Here is a 17,714-nt window from a genome sequence, read left to right as displayed (position 1 = left end):
AATTTAGCATAGACATAATGCTTTGTAACAAACTACAATACCATTCACAAAATGCATTTAAATAGCATAATTTAGTTCATTAAATTCAATCATTTACAGTAAATCAAAATCATCATAGGAATTGAAGAGAGTACACAGTTGTTTGTTTGAATAGTTAAGCTAGGTAAGTCAATTTCTTTTTGAAGGTCAAGGACAGAGTTATTTCCATTTTCTGTTATAAAAAAGATACAGCTGGTGTCAAAAGATAATTTAATGTCACCTCAAAATGATCAACCCTCTTTTCTTTCCTCCCCCCTCTCTCTCTCTCTCCTGGTTGCATATCATATCCCTGCCACTCCTAAAATATACCCGATTCTCCGAAAACATTTTACATACTAGTTAACTAGAATGTGTCTGCAGATTTCACAAAATCTCAAATGGACAATTTCTTTAAATTTTTAACCAAAACATGTACATTTGGCCCTGAGAAAGGTTCAAACACTAGATCACAGTACATGTCATCATCTGCTTATCTGTCTGCTTTTCATACCATATTGTAATCCCCTTGTGGGTAGGAGCCTAGTCAATCATATTTAGATTCCTACAACCTAGCACAGTGTTTGTTGATTGTAAATTCCTTGAAAGCTAGGATTCGTTCTTTTATTTATCTATTTTTATTCCTTCTGGCGCCTACCATAATGCTTTACACAGACACAGTAAACATTCATTGATTTAAAAATCTCACTGGAGGGGCTTACCTAAGGACATATTTTATAAGCACACAAATTCAGTATATTTTTTATCGTCTTAGTAAACCAGTGCCTAGAAAGACAAAGGCAAAGTAAGAAAAGAGAGGACCTCTCCAGGATTTAACACAAACTATTTGACCTCTCTGATTGTTACACAGTCCAATGTACTCTGAGCAGAATCACATTCCAGGTGGCCACAACTGTCTCCGCCTTTCAAGTTTTTCTCTCAGCCTTTGCATAAAATGCTTTCAGCACAAACTCAGCAGTAATAACAGTATGAGGATTTCAGCTCGAGTGCACCTGCCTTAAGGTTAGTGCAATCTACACAGCATTCATGGGCTCAGCATTTATCTAGATGTTCCATAACCCTATATATGCCTTGCCCTAGGTACTGTGTTAATTGCAGAGGATACGGACTCAAGTAAGACCTGCACTCTCTCCTCAAGCTGCTTAGAATCTAGCAGGGCACACCATCAACAATGCACTGTCTGAGGTAAGCACAAGTGCTCAGAGAGAGAGAGAGCACACTATCTTGATAACAAAAAGATAGCACTCCCCACCCCATGTGAAGAACTGATTTCCACTCTCAGCCCTTTATGAGAGGGCCAGTGATACACTGGAGGAAGTTTAAAAGGAGAGCTGTCAGATGGAAGGGCTGCCTTCTCACATTTCCTCCCCTCAGGCTACCTTTCCCCTTACTTAAAAAGGAGGGAGAGTGGGAAAGAATGTTGGAAGATTAAGGGGGAAATTTTTTTAATTGAAAGGAACTGTTCTTGAAATTATCTGAGTATTGCTAAGGTGAGTATTGCTGGTTTGAGGAACCAAGTCAGAGTCCATTACCATGAACAGCCTTTAATTGTATTAACGCCCTACACTGAGAATATCAATAGCTCCACAGAGACCAAGCAACAAAAAAACTCCTTAGATTGCATTAAAGACCTCTGTACTCTGGCTTCAGTCTTGTCTCTCTTAGTATCAGAGACTGCTAGTTTCCTCCAATATCCATTTCCCCCTTCCTCTATCAGTAATAAAAATTTTAGCTAGAAACACAGTCACCCAGAAAAAAAATTGTTCCCCAGCTTCCCTTGCAGGTAGATGTGGCCATGTGACTAAATTCAGGCCAACAGGACACTAGTGAAAATGTCAGTAGGAAAATTCTGGGAACCTAAAGAGACAGTGGATGCGTACCTCATCCTGCCCACTGGGACATGCCATGCCAATCCTGGATTGCCTACCTCCAGATTTTTAATTAAAAGGGAAATTATTTTCTATTGTATTTCAGACACCGAATTCAGCCTCTATTTGAACATTCTGTTATTTGCAACCTCCCTTTCCCCCAGGTCCTCCTCTGGTGGCCTGCTATGAGCCAGGCGCTGTGCTAAGTCTCTAAATACCTCATCTCATTTCAATCCTCACAAATACCCTGTTAGGTAGCTACTATTATTAGCTTTGTTTTACAGATGAAGAAACTGAGACTTAGAAAGATGAATTTACTTGCTAACAAGAGGCAAAGCCAGGTTTTTGAACCCAGGCAGTTTGTCTCCAGAGGCCACACTTATAATCTCTATAACAACACTGTCCTTTCCACAGGGATGGAAGCGTTCTATGTCTGTGCTGTCTAATACGGTAGGCACTACCCACATGTGGCTGTGAAGCACTTGAAATATGGCTAGTACAACTGAGGAGCTGAAGTTTCTATTTCATTTAATTTTAATTAATTTAAATTTCAATAGCCACATAGGGGTAATGGCTACTGTGTTGAATGCTGCAGCTCTAAAGATTCTGTGTTGAAGCTCTAGAAAATAGCACCAGCATGCTTTGTGTTGACCAGGTGCTCGGTAGATATTTGCTTTAGTACTCTGAATTGGACTGAGGTGAACATCAACCACACTAGATATAATCGATGTAGATAAAAAAAAACAAACCCTGAAAAAGGGACAAACTTAACAAATTCAGGGACAACATGAAAAAAAGACAAAGTTGAAGCAACAACAACAACAAAAAACACTCAAGCTCAGCATTTGCAGCAGAAGAGAACACTCAACTCATTTTGTCTTTGCTCAAGCAGAGTCTGGAAGAGGTATGTCAAGATGACCAATTAAATGACGTATAAACCCAGTTTAATAAAAGCTGGGCTTGGGCTTCCCTGGTGGCGCAGTGGTTGAGAGTCCGCCTGCCGACACAGGGGACACGGGTTCGTGCCCCAGTCCGGGAGGATCCCACGTGCCGTGGAGCGGCTGGGCCGGTGAGCCATGGCCGCTAAGCCTGCGCGTCCGGAGCCTGTGCTCCGCAACGGGAGAGGCCACAACAGTGAGAGGCCCGCGTACCGCAAAAAAACAAAACAAAACAAAAAAAGCTGGGCTGGCATCCATTTACAAAAACCTTCAGAGGACACTGAGGTTTCTCATGCTATCTTTAAAGAAACTGTCTGTAAAAGGTTGGAATGGGTCTCACTAGGCTGGAAAGAATAAGTTCAGATCACTGTATTTAACAACCATTCATCATAAATTCCATTTTTCATTTGGTAGGGAAATGACAGAAACTCACTCTCTCCTGGTTACAGCAATTCAGAGCAAAAAACCTTCTAGTTATACTATCAGGCCAAACTCTAAATTTTAGGCCCCTTTGGAATTTTTCACTCTTGCTTTTACCCCACCAAGGTGGGGCACTAAAGAATGCAGCCAGGGACCCACACCGTTAGGTGAGCTCCTCCCAGCCTGGCCATTCCCAGTGTGACCTTTCACCAGGTCCCTGGCATAAGGCAGTGTGTCGTCTCCTGGAGCAAAGCCAGAATGTAAGATGAAAAGCCACATGTGGAGGATGACGCAAGGGAAATAATCATGACCCTCATACTGAGAGCCAGAAAGAAATCTGAGGTCTTAAGCACGCTGGTTCCTAAGCCTGGGGGTTTTACTCAGCATAAAACTCCCTTAACATTTTATTTTGTAGGGCTTCCAGACACCGAACGGTGAGCATACTAGCAGTCAAACTTTGGGTGTACCACTCTGCACTACCCACAGAGGGGTCTAGATGGTGTTGTCCTGGGTTTCCATAATAACTTAAAGGGAAAGTTTCACAATAACCAGAGCCTTTGATGTCCCACAAATGAAGGAAGAGGATGTCCTTAAATTCCAAGCAGCAGGAGTCCACTTAGGCGGCACCAACCTTGACTTCCAGATGGAACAATACATCTCCTAAAGGAAAAGTGACGGCATCTACATTATAGATCTGAAGGGGACCTGGGAGGAGCTTCTGCAGATGGCTTCTGCCATTGTTACCATTTAAAAACTGATCAGTGTCATATCCTCCAGGAACACTGGCCAGAGGGCTGTGCTGAAGTTTGCTGCTGTCACTGGAGCCACTCCTATTGCTGTCCGCTTCACTCCTGGAACCTTCACTAACCAGATCCAGGCAGCCTTCCAGGGGCTGCATCTTCTGGGGGTTACTGATTCCAGGGCTGACGACCAGCCTCTCACAGAGGTGTTGTACGTGAACCCACCTACCACTGCTCCCTGTAACACAGACTCTCCTCTGCGCCCTGTGGACACTGCCATCCTTGCAGCAACAAGGGAGTTCACTCAGTGGGTCTGAGGTGGTGGATCCTGGCCCAGGGAGTTCTGCACATGCGTGGTACCATCCCGTGTGCACACCGTGGGAAGTCATGCCTGATCTCTGCTTCTACAGAGGTGCTGGAGAGACTGAAAAGGAAGAGCAGGCCACGCTGAGAAGGCCATGGCCAAGGAGGAACATCAGGGTGAATGGACTGCTGCAGCTCCCAAGTTCACTGTATTCTACCCGCGGTCGCAGACGGGTCTGAAGGCGCAGGTGCCTCTGTGCCTGCCCAGAAGTTCCTGCACAAGACGGGAGCCCTCAGCCCGCCACTGAGGACTGGTCTGCAGCTCCCACTGCTCAGGCCACTGAAAGGGTAGGAACAACCTCTGAGTGGTCTTAAGCTGTTCTTCCCCAAGCTTTTAAGCAGAAAACAGAAATAAGGTAGATAGAAAATAAACATCCGTTTCTTTAAAAAAACAAAACAAAAAACAGTTCTGGGTATAAAGTGTTTGTACTATTCAACTCAAGGGCCCATTGAGTCCAACAAACATTTTTTTAGTTCCTACTATGTGATGGCAATGCTGAGTGCTAAGAGCACAGATAGGAATACAATGACACATAACAAACATTGGGACATTCTGGAACAATGTCTTATGGAGAACAAATAGTTTTAAAATCACTGCCGTGCCTTACATATACTATTTCAGTTAAGCCTCAAAAGCCTCTATAAGATTGGTATGATTACTCCTGTTTTCTCAAGGGAAGAGGTTGAAGCTCAATGATTAAACAACGTGCCTGTTTGTACAACTGGTAATTGCCACAGGCCAGATCCAAATCCAGGCCAAATATGTGTCTTCTACTATATATAGAATAGATAACTAACAAGATCCTACTGAATAGCACAGGGAACTCGATTCAGTACTCTGTAATGACCTATATGGGAACAGAATCTAAAAAAGAGTGGATACATGTGTATGTAGAACTGACTCACTTTGCTGTACAGCAGAAACACAACATTGTAAATCACCATAATGCAATAAAAAAAAATTAATTAAAAAAAGTGTGTCCTTCTCACCAGGCTAGTCTCTTCCCCCATCCCTCCCAAATACAACTGAAAGACAGTAGACTCAAAGATTAGCCCCCATAATAATATCACATATCTTTGGGGCCTGTAACAGCTTGGTTTCTCACAAGTTGAAGTAATTACTTCAGCAAACAATAACAATGACTTATTGAATGTCTACTATACCCAAGTACTTATCATATATGATCTCCAGTGTCACAATTATCCTGTAAGGCAAGTATTATTAATATGACCATCCCCATTTGACAAATAAAGAAACTAAGTCTCAGGAAAATTAATTGCGTTGGCCAAAACCATACAAGTACTAAAGGAAAGAATCAACACTGGAACCCATTTAGCTCCTAAGTCAATACTCTTTCAACTAACCATTCTGCCTTGAAAAACAAAGACTCTGAAATCAGAGTAAACTCTGGATTTAATATTGGGCCCAGACCTTCCTGGGGAGGGGGGAGGAACTTCTTACTTGATTACCTAGCAGAAGGGGATGGGTTTGGAAGAAGAAACCCATTAAGCCATGCGTAAGAAATAACGAACCAACCAGATTCCAAGTTAGAGGATGGAAGGCTCCACAAGCATCAGGAGATATCAGAGGCCCCCAGTGAATAAAATATGGATTAACACTGCTGAGAACAGTGAGAAGCACAGAAATCTGGAGCCAAAAAATCTGACTTTGAATCCTGGCTTTGTTGCTTACTATCTGCGTAATTTTAAGCAAGTTATTTCAATCTCTTTGGACCTCATTATTGTTTGTGTATCCGCCAATGTAGATTATTCAATTTGCTAATGTGAAGTGCTTTGCTAAAAGAGTCAACAGTTTTAAGAAACTGCAATGTGCCAGGACGTGAACTAGAGTTGGAAGTTGTGATGAAATTGTGAAAAGATTACATGCAAAACCCCCTTAACACTAACAAGAACCATGAGATCATTTTTAATAGTACCCTTTTTTCAAGAGAAGGAAACTGAGGTCCGGAGAAATGAAGTACTTTGGCCAAGGTCACAGAGCCAGTAAGTGTTAGAGCTATGATTTGAAGCCAGGAGCTGGACTCTAGAGACTACACTTTTACTCCCTGTACTGGGATGCTCTGGGAAGCCAGGGAACAGCAGCAGGAGCAGAACTGGAACATGTCACTTCTGAGAGTTGGTACTCAAGTTAAAGCTAAGAAGCCTAGGGCTTCCCTGGTGGCACAGTGGTTGAGAGTCTGCCTGCCGATGCAGGGGACATGGGTTCATGCCCCGGTCCGGGAAGATCCCACATGCCACGGAGCGGCTGGGCCCGTGAGCCATGGCCGCTGAGCCTGCCCGTCCAGAGCCTGTGCTCCGCAACAGGAGAGGCCACAACAGTGAGAGGCCCGCTTACCGCAAAAAAAAAAAAAAGCTAAGAAGCCTGGAGAAAAATGAGTAGCCTGGAGCAATGAGGGTCAGATAAAGCACTGAGCTAGAAACAAATAAGGAGGCAGCAACCTGGAAGTTACAAATATCATGAGTAAGGCAAGATGAGCAGTCACAGAACTGGGTTGATAAGAAACAGAAGAACCCAAGGGGAAAACAGAGAAAAGACAGAGGAAGAAAAATACTAATAGACAATAAATATATGGAAGTCTCTATACCAAGTCGTTAATAGGGAAGAAATTATGTCTGGGAATAGGGAGTGTGCTACATGAAAGAAAACTTCTGCTTTTATTATGTTTCAGGATTATTTAACTCTGACCAAACAGCAGTGTTGCTTCTGCAATTTTAAAATTAATAAAACTAAGAATACTAAAATATATGACAAAACAAAGAAATTCCAGTGGGTTTAGATGGAAGAACAAGGTACAGAGGTCAAAATCCAAATAATAAGTTAGGCACAGCAGAGGATCCAAACCCAGGGCACCTATTGGATCGGAATCCAGGGAGACACAGACTAGAATGGCAGAGCTGGAAGGGGCCTTAAACTATGTCTAACTTCCACCCCCATTTCATTTTTTTTTAACATCTTTATTGGAGTATAATTGCTTTACAATGGAGTGTTAGTTTCTGCTTTATTACAAAGTGAATCAGCTATACATATACATATATCCCCATATCTCTTCCCTCTTGCGTCTCCCTCCCACCCTCCCTATCCCACCCCTCTAGGTGGTCACAAAGCTCCAAGCTGATCTCCCTGTGCTATGAGGCTGCTTCCCACTAGCTGTCGATTTTACATTTGGTAGTGTATATATGTCCATGCCACTCTCTCACTTCGTCCCAGCTTACCCTTCCCCCTCCCCGTGTCCTCAAGTCCATTCTCTAGTAGGTCTGCATCTACAGAGTGAAGTAAGTCAGAAAGAGAAAAACAAATACTGTATGCTAACACATATATATGGAATCTAAAAAATTTAAAAATAAATTTTTTTAATGGTCATGAAGAACCTAGGGGCAGGACGGGAATAAAGACACACTTCATTTTTTAAGTGAGGGAAACCGAGGCCCAGAGAGGGAAGTGTAATGAGTCCAACGTCACATCATTCATTGCTACACAACATAGACACAAACTTGGCCCCAGGTTATAGGCAGTTTCAGACTCTACAGATTAAAACAAGAGACAGAGACAGGCTGGGATGGAGGAACAGGTACCAAAGAGAACACATTTCCTGACAACAGTCACTAAAAAAAGCAATCCTACACCCTTGTGAATGTGCAGAGAATCCCTGTGGTCTTCTCAGGGATTTTTCTGCTCTGTAGAACAAGGGAGTCTTTGGGGAAAAGCGGAAAGATGCCTGAGCATCAAGATTTTGCAGACAAGCAATCAGAGCCCACAATGCAAAAGGACTGCCTTTTCTCTAATAAAATAAACATCCATGAGACTTCAGGTGAGTCATTTAATCTCTCTCAACCTTGGTTTCTCCATCGTTCAGAATATCTCTCCAAATAAGGTTGTTGTTGCAGAATCAGGACTTCTCAAATTGTATTTGGCAAAACTCTAGGGGATGGGGTTTGGGGAGTTCCATTGGTACCTGTGTTTGGGAAACCTTGCATTCTCTATCTGCCATCTTGGAGATTCAAGGTGCACATGAAATGGGCATTTGCTCTTTTTGACTGCCCAGCATCATTCATCCTATTTCCACCAATAACTCTGCTGTCCATTTGGAAATCAACCCTTCTCCTTTCGGTTCATGTAGATCCTATGGGGTTGACTTCCATGCCCTGGCACAAAGCATGACATATGACCAATGACCCAAGTGAGGCCAAAGTATGACACACACCCCTCCTCCAGATGATGCTGACAATTAAGTTTTCTGGAATTCTTTTCCTCCCTTATAAAGTAAAATGATAATAATGCGTTTCTAGAATAGTTGTAAGGATTGAGATAATGCATGTAAGGCATCTAGTTCAGTACCCAACACATTACTAGTACTCAATAAAAAGGAATTATTGGGCTTCCCTGGTGGCGCAGTGGTTGAGAGTCCGCCTGCCGATGCAGGGGACACGGGTTCGTGCCCCGGTCCAGGAGGATCCCACGTGCCGCGGAGCGGCTGGGCCCGTGAGCCATGGCCGCTGAGCCTGCGCGTCCGGAGCCTGTGCTCCGCAACGGGAGAGGCCACAGCAGTGAGAGGCCCGCGTACCGCAAAAAATAATAATAATAATAATAAAATAAAAAGGAATTATTAATATTACTTAAAATTTTCACTGTATTAGGGCTAGGAGAAACAGGTATAAACATTCAGTAGGACTCTTTAGGTTGTAAATGACCAAAAACTCACACCAGATTGAGCAAAAAGTGAAATTGGCTCACACCACTGAAAAATCCAGAGGGAGATTTTTCCTGGCTTTCATCTAAACGTGATCCAGAGGCACCCACCTTCTGCCTCCGGCTCTTAGCCTTACTTCCCTCCATACTGTACGCCACAAGGAGGCAACGTGCCAGTCAGCAACTTCATGCCCACATTCTCCCAGGTTTCGGTCTAGCAAAACAGTCAGTTCTTCCTGGTGGCTCCCATCTGAGCTGGGAGCTTTGGAACAACTTAGGTCATGGGCCCAGCCCCGAAACAACAATGTTATTAGGAATGGCAACTATGTGAGGTGATGGATGTGTGGATTAATTTCATTGTGGTAGTCATTTAATAATGTATATGTCTATCAAATCATTATGTTGTACAGTTTAAGTGTATACAACTTCTCATAAAACTGAGGGAAAATAAAGGCATTAAAATAAACAATGTTATTAGGAGGACTTAATACTCTGGCCAGGACTGAGTCACATGATCTATTCCAGGTGGAGCCCCACCAACTACATGGGAAAGAAATGGTTCTCTAAAGGACATTTGGGTAGAGCTCCGAAATAAGGAGGAGCAGAAAAAAACAAATACCTATTAGAAGATAAAATAAAATCTTTGTAACAAACTAATAAGAACAGAACACCAAAACAGATATTTTCATATATTATTTTGAGTGGGCAATTTGGCAAATACACGCTCCTTTTGCCCAATTCTACTACAAGAAATGTATCCTATACATAAATCACACCAGTGTGCAAGGATGATATTTAGAGGATGATCACTGAAGCATCAGTTGTAATAGCAAAACACTGTCCATTAATATGAAAGTTGTTAAATTATTACATTCATAGGGAAAACACTGCACAATTATGTTTTAATAAGGTAGATCTATATGTTCTGATATGGATATAAGTCTATGATATGCTGTAAAGGGAACAAAGCAAATTGCAAGAAGATAGGTAAATTTGGTCCTGCTTATGTAGATACATAAAAAAAAATCTGGAATAATGTCCAAAAAATGAGTAATACTGTTCATTGCTCAGAAATAAGTACTAGGGAGTTAGGAGTGGCAGGAAGAAGACATTTAGTTTCTCTTTATATCCCGTGGGATTTTAATTTGTTTACCTAAATACACACGATTTTTATTACTTTAAAAAGTCTAAAAATCACCTGTTCATTTGACTGTCTATTAACATGACTCACAGTTTGCACCACTGGCTCTAAAGGAGCAAAAATATTTGCTTTATATGTGCTGAAGAAATTTATTAAATTACTAAAAACATGTGTAAATGGTATTTCACCACGAGATTCTACATACTTCCAAAAAGTATACAAATCTTCTTAAGAAGCAGTGTAATATTTTCATGCTAATCTAGCAAATCATCCGGGCTACTGAATCAACTTGGTTCATTTATTTACTTTGTTTATCGGTCAGACCAGCTCATCACAGGATTTTGCCACTATAAATTGGCCCCTGGACTGACTCGTTCAGGCAGGAAGCAACTCCATCAAACCCAATAATTAATCAGGCACTCCTCCTCCGTATGTCACGATGACTATTCATTAAAGCAATGCATATGGCTCTTACCTACATGTGCTAGCTTTTTGCTTTTATTCATGGTTCAACAAATTTATGAACCTTAGGACCAGTGGAACAAAGAAAAATTAGTACAGAAGATATTATAATTAGGCTGACAGTTTAAAATTAGAAAAGAAAAACTGAAATTGAGAAGAGATGTTGTCATTAACAGTAGAATTCATGACACAGCAGACAGCTTTGGATGGCCTTCTATGTGCAAGGTACAAGGTTAAACTCTAGAAACATGAAGAGATACATATGTCATTGTCTGTGCCCATAGTCTTACTTTTTGTTTGAAGAGATAGCACATGTATTGAAAAAAAAATAAGTAATGGTATAAGGTTATCGCTGGCGAGTGCCATATATTTCTATTTATCAAGATTCCCATTTAAGATGTATAAAGCAACTTAGGAGTCATGAGTAAGTGAAATATATCATACTGTATATATTATATATACTGTAAGAACTATCACTAAACGTAGAGTATTGTTATGGACTGAATGTTTGTGTTCCCCCCAAATTCATATGTTGAAATTCTACTGCCCAATGTGATGGTGGTGTTGGGAGGTGGGGCCTTTGGGAGGTAACAGGTCATGAGTGTGGAGCCCTCATGAATAGGATTAGTGCCCTTATAAGAAAAGACATGAGAGCTTGCTCCTGCTCTCTGCTCTTTCCTCCACGTGAAGGATACAGTGAGAAGTAGCAGCCTGCAACCCAGAAGAGGACCCTTACCAGATTCTGACCATGCTGGCACTCTGATCTTAGACTTCTAGCCTCCAGAACTGAGAAATTCCTGTTGTTTATAAGCCACTCAGTCTATAATGCTTTGTTATTGCAGCCCAAACTTATATAATACAAATATATAGAAGTTAACCATATCATTTTATAAAATAAGAAATGAATAAATTGAATTGACAATGCTTTGGTAACTTAGGTATTAATAATATAATTTCCAAATGATTTGTTTTAAAATATACACAAGAAGTACAAAACCAAAACAATGATTTTGAATCATCACTGTGAGTGACATAAGATATGACAATAATCATAATCACAATCATAGCTAAGACTTGCCTGGTATTTATTATGTGCTAGGTACTATTCTAAGTTATATATAAATATGTATTTCATCCTCATGACAATTCCATGATGCAAGTAATTTATTATCCCTACTTTATAGATGAGAAAACTGAGGTGCTGAGAAATTAATTAATTTACCCAAGGCAAGTGTCAGGGCCAGACTTCAAAACTAGGCAGTCTGACTTCAGAGTCTACACCCGAAAATACTATGGTGAACGTACAATATGTATTCTCTAAATGATCACTTTGTTCATATTTTTAAGGAGAAAATAGAAGGCAAAGAATAGTAAAGATACGGTTTCTTCCTCTATTCTGGAATTCTGCACTTCCTTTGTAGCCTCAAGCCATGACTTGCACATAATAGACAATCGATAAATACCTGTCCTATGAATGGTTGAGCTCTAGGACTGGGAGAATAGTATTTGTGATCCATATTCCCCACCTGTCTTCAAAACTCCTGACCACATGACTAGTATTCTAGTAGAGAGTGTGGCTTTCTTCCCAGAGTTCCAAGCAAGAAGCAGAAAGAGTGTCTGCGAAAGTCTGTAATGAGCAAAGCACAGTCTGGGACTCAGCCCTGACACTTTTTAGTTATATAACCTTGGGTAAGTCGATCCACTCCTCTTGGAAATGAATGTTCACATTTTTCAAATGGAAGAGTTGGATTAGATGATTTTAAAACTGTGCTCAGAAGGAAGGAGAAAGGGGAAGCATATGAACAGGTGGAACCTCTTTGGCTTCAAGGAGAGTAGCTCCCCTTAAACCTGCTTTACATATTAAGTATATGAGATTGGGTTTGAACAAAGGAACTCAAGGCTTTACAAAATTTGAAAACCACTGGATTTGATCAAATTCTTAAGTACTGTCTCATTTCAAATTTTCTATCCCCTTGACTGCACAGGCACGCTCCAATATGTCATATTATTTTTCTCTTCCGACCTGTTCAAGAGACATTTTAACTGAATCTTAGAATTCTTTCCATCATTACAATTCTGGATCTATCCTTTCACAAAAGAAAGTGATTTTTTCCCTCCACCCACATTTATCAGTCCATTTTTGGGGAGCTCTCCTTGCCACATCCTTAAATAGGTAAATAGGATAACTGTGGTAATTGCCTGACCTGCAAAGTGTGTAGAACTTCAAGGTTAATGCTCTTGGCACAAGATTTTCACTACAAACAGCAGAATTCTTCCAACCCTTTGCTGAGGCATCGGTTCAATAATAAGAGAAAATCATGCTATGTATTGAATTACTCAAAAGAGAATTATCAGAGAGTCCCCTGATGGTCTAACCATGGCTAAACTGTATTCCAAAAAGAACTGGTCTTAAAGAACTTCAGGAAAGGTCTTCACTAGCGATATAGTAAAAAAGCCAAATATTTAACAACAACAATAAAACAAATTATATATCCAAGAATTGGTACACTCCTACCCCAAATGTTGTGTTAATTCCTTTTGTTTAATTTTATAATTTTGAACTTCCACATGAATGAAAAGAATTGTTACTATTAAGCCTATTCATTCTCTGAAATTCCTTTAGTCAGTTTTCATTAAGGACTGTCAAATACATACATCATTTAGGGACTTTTAAATCTAAATTTTATTGAAGATATATTGCATATGGTTTAATATTTCAGTTCAGCAATGGCCCTCAGCAATAAGCATTACTCCAAGAGTGGGATTAATTAAATATTCCAGCAAACACAGTGATCCAAATAGGAAAGAAAAATTCTGGGCACTGAGCCCAGAGTCCCCACCCTCTCTTATGGCATGCTTCATCTCTCTCTCAGATAAACGAGACAACCAACAAATCTTTCGTCATTATTAGTGAATGTGTAGATGTGTGATAAATGATCAAATTCTTCTTCCGGGTCGCCTAGTAAATTTTTTAAGCAGAAAAAAATTGCACAAAATCAAATTGCTCCACAAAAGGATATTTTCAAAATCAGGAGAAATATAGTTGTCAGAAATAAAACATAACTCTCCATGATAATCAGCAGTTTTCTTTTGACTTGACTTTACCACTCCTCCAGTGACAGGTGGGAAATGCTACTCTTCGATATAAATCTGTCTTTGTTATGCTATGAACTTTTAAAGTATCTCAACTTTGTATGTTATAGTGAATATGAATCGCAGCTCCACAGAAACCAGAGATTCTGAGCACACTCACGTTCTGGTCCCACAGACATTACTGCTTTTGCACTCATCAGTTAAGGCTGATGATAGTCCAACCTTGAATCTTAGCTTTACGTCTGAACTACTTTGGTGTTCCTTATCTTAAACTATTTTAACGTCAAGGTGGTGGGAGGAGCTCCAGGTGGAATATTTATAAAGGGCCTTATTCTTCAAACATTCCTGGCTCCTCTTCTTCATTCCCTCTCTCTCTCAGCTCTCAGCAGCAGTTACTTGGTATCAAAATAGGTGCATCTAGCCCAATCAAATAGGACCTAGCGACAACATTTCCTGTCATCACCAAATCTGCATTTCAGGGATGCAATGTACCTTAAGTCTTCTATCAAAGCGCCCTTTTGGTTCCGTGAGGAAGCTGTCAATAAGGCAAAAATCTTTGAAACTAGAGCAGCTGATGCAACAAAAAGTAAAAGAGCAGCAGGAGCATGACATCTATGAAGCCTAAATGATGTTCAGAGCACAATCAAGTACATTACATAATCCAATAAATTGGTAAGGTGGTTGGCTATGGTCTTAAGGAAGTCACTTCTGTGAACTTCAGAATCCTCACCTTTAAAATGGAGATAATATTTCACAGGATTTTTGTGAGGCTAGAACAAAGTAACATGTAAAGTACTTTGTACAGAGTACTCAATAAATGGTAGCCAGTTTTTATTAGTAGTAGTATTGTTATTACAAATAGAGGAAACAATCGCTTAGGGAAAGTAACCAGACCAAGGGCATTCAGTGAATAGACTTTATTGAGTACCTGCATTGGGCTGTGAATATAAAAATGCATAAGATCCCATCTCTGCCTTCTATCTAGGAACTCACACTCACTCTTAGTAAGAAAGCAAACAAATTCTAGAACCAAATGCTCTTTTCACTCCATTCTGATGCAAATCTAGAAAGGAAGAGGTAAACTGAGACCCATGTCAACTATTTCTCATATGAAAAACATTCTTCATATGCACTAAATTTCTTTCACTGTGCTTAAGGGTACTCTAACTCAGTGTGCCCTCCCCAACCTGCCTCCCCTCCATAATCAGGAAATCTTTATATACAAACTACTATACTATATATAAGATAGACAACTAATAAGGATACTGTATAGCACAAGGAACTCTACTCAATACTCTGTAATGACCTATGGGGAAAAGACTCTAAAAAACAAAGTGGATATATGTATATGTATAACTGATTCACTTTTCTGTACACCTGAAACTAGCACAACATTGTAAATCATCTATATCCCAATTTAAAACAAACAAAAAAAAGACAAAAAGCAAACAAACAAAAGAAATAAGACAATTTCAACTCCCCTCATTTTAGAGATAAGAAAGAAAAAAAAATTCCCTTTCCCTAATTTTTTCCTAAGTACTCTTTAAAATAACTTTATTTATTTATTTATTTTTAACTTTGGCTGCGTTGGGTCTTCATTGCTGCGTGCAGGCTTTCTCTAGTTGCAGAGAGTGGGGGCTCCTCTTGTTGTGGAGCACAGGCTCTAGGTGCGCGCGGGCTTTAGTTGTGGCATGTGGGCTCAGCAGCTGTGAGCTCGCGGGCTGCAGAGCGCAGGCTCCATAGCTGTGGCGCCTGGGCTTAGCTGCTCCGCAGCATGTGGGATCTTCCCGGACCAGGGCTCGAACCCGTGTCCCCTGCACTGGCAGGCAGATTCCCAACCACTGCGTCACCAGGGAAGTCCCTAAGTACTCTTTAAAAAATTATTTGCAAATGGTTCTGAAGAACCTAGGGGCAGGACAGGAATAAAGACACAGACCTACTAGAGAATGGACTTGAGGTCACGGGGAGGGGGAAGGGTAAGCTGGGATGAAGTGAGAGAGTGTCATGGACATACATACCCTACCAAATGTAAAACAGATAGCTAGTGGGAAGCAGCTGCATAGCACAGGGAGATCAGCTCGGTGCTTTGTGACCACCTAGAGGGGTGGGATAGGGAGGATGAGAGGGAGACGCAAGAGGGAGGAGATATGGGGATATATGTATATGTATAGCTGATTCACTTTGCTATAAAGGAGAAACTAACACACCATTGTAAAGCAATTATACTCCAATAAAGATGTTTAAAAAAAAAAACTATTTGCACAGTCTTTTAACTATAGCACAATGGTATTTTGTTTTAAAGCAATTCTTTAAAGATATTCTTAATGTTTTGTATAGCTATGTTTTTGCTAATTACATGTGGAAAACTAAAAATTACTGATAAGTCATGAAATTAACATAATTTTAGATGGAACTTTAAAGAGACAAATGATCGCTCCTTTTTAAAGTATCAAAAAGAGGCTGGAAAAACCCAGAAGAATAAATTACAAGGTATCTTTTTTTTTTTTTTTTTTTTTTTTTGCGGTACGCAGGCCTCTCACCGTTGTGGCCTCTCCCGTTGCGGAGCACAGGCTCCGGATGCACAGGCTCAGCGCCCATGGCTCACAGGCCCAGCCGCTCCGCGGCATGTGGGATCCTCCCGGACCGGGGCACGAACCCGTGTCCCCTGCATCGGCAGGCGGACTCTCAACCACTGCGCCACCAGGGAAGCCACAAGGTATCTTAATTGTTACATTTTACTTCTGATTTCACACCTGTCATTAAATATGTAGCAAGACAAAATAAAGTCATAAAACAATAAAAAAAATCAGGGAATCCTTTTTTTTTAACATCTTTATTGGAGTATAATTGTTTTACAATGGTGTGTTCGTTTCTGCTTTATAACAAAGTGAATCAGTTATACATATACACATGTTCCCATATCTCTTCCCTCTTGCATCTCCCTCCCTCCCACCCTACCTATCCCACCCCTCTAGGTGGTCACAAAGCACCCAGATGATCTCCCTGTGCTATGTGGCTGCTTCCCACTAGCTATCTATTTTACGTTTGGTAGTGTATATATGTCCATGACACTCTCTCACTTTGTCACAGCTTACCTTTCCCCCTCCCCATATCCTCAAGTCCATTCTCTAGTAGGTCTCTGTCTTTATTCTCAGGGAATCCTTAACAGTGGTATTTTCCTCCTTTGAATGGAGAATTCATACCATTGCTTTGACGTATTGCTGTACAGTTAGCTAAAAACAACTTCACTTATGCTAACTAAACTAATCTAACTAGCTAACTTAATCTTCCCCAAATCCTGTGAGGTATGAATTACTAAAATCATTTTAGAGAGGAAGAAATTGAGACGTAGCTATAAGTGTCATAATCTAGATGAGAACAAGATCAAAAAGCCTCATGCTAGTTTAATTACTCTTTTAAAGCTTGCTCACTAAGCTACACTGAACCTATATTAAAATATTTTTGCACTCTCACCTAGATTGCCTTCTATTTTCTCTGAGTCTATGATACTGCAATTCTCCTAGGGGTCTAATACTGAACCTTGTATTTGAAGGATTCCCTCAGGCAATATGTTTATTCAATAACCCATGCAACATAATATAATATCACCTTTTCAAGTATGGCTATGACTTTTACATAGACTAGATCCATAAAGGGAGATGGAGAATGATACTTTGCATTTGTTTAGCAGTCTTTCAAAGTGCTTTCATATATATTATTCATAGAGGGAGAATGGAATTTGAATTTAAGAGTAGAAAGGGTGTTAGAGATTCTCAAATCTAGTGTTTCCTAACCTCCTTCAGGTCACTTGCCCATTTGAGAATCTGACAAAAACTACAGACCTCATACCCAGAAAGATATACACACAAATTTGCATAGTTCCAAGGGGATTCTTGGAACACCCCCATATTAAGAACTGTCTAATTTGCAACTCACATTTTACAA

General features: G+C 40.4%; 1 pseudogene; it reads left to right on the top strand.

The window, feature by feature from the left end:
• The first annotated feature begins 3,568 nt into the window (after positions 1–3,568).
• Positions 3,569–4,680, top strand: LOC132515536 (small ribosomal subunit protein uS2-like; annotated as a pseudogene).
• Positions 4,681–17,714: the final 13,034 nt, after the last annotated feature.

The sequence above is a fragment of the Lagenorhynchus albirostris genome, chromosome 2 (genome assembly GCF_949774975.1).
Source record: "Lagenorhynchus albirostris chromosome 2, mLagAlb1.1, whole genome shotgun sequence".
In the NCBI taxonomy this organism is placed as follows: Eukaryota; Metazoa; Chordata; class Mammalia; order Artiodactyla; family Delphinidae; genus Lagenorhynchus; species Lagenorhynchus albirostris.
The sequence above is the reverse complement of the archived record's forward strand: the minus strand, read 5'-3'. Positions and strand labels throughout refer to the sequence as shown.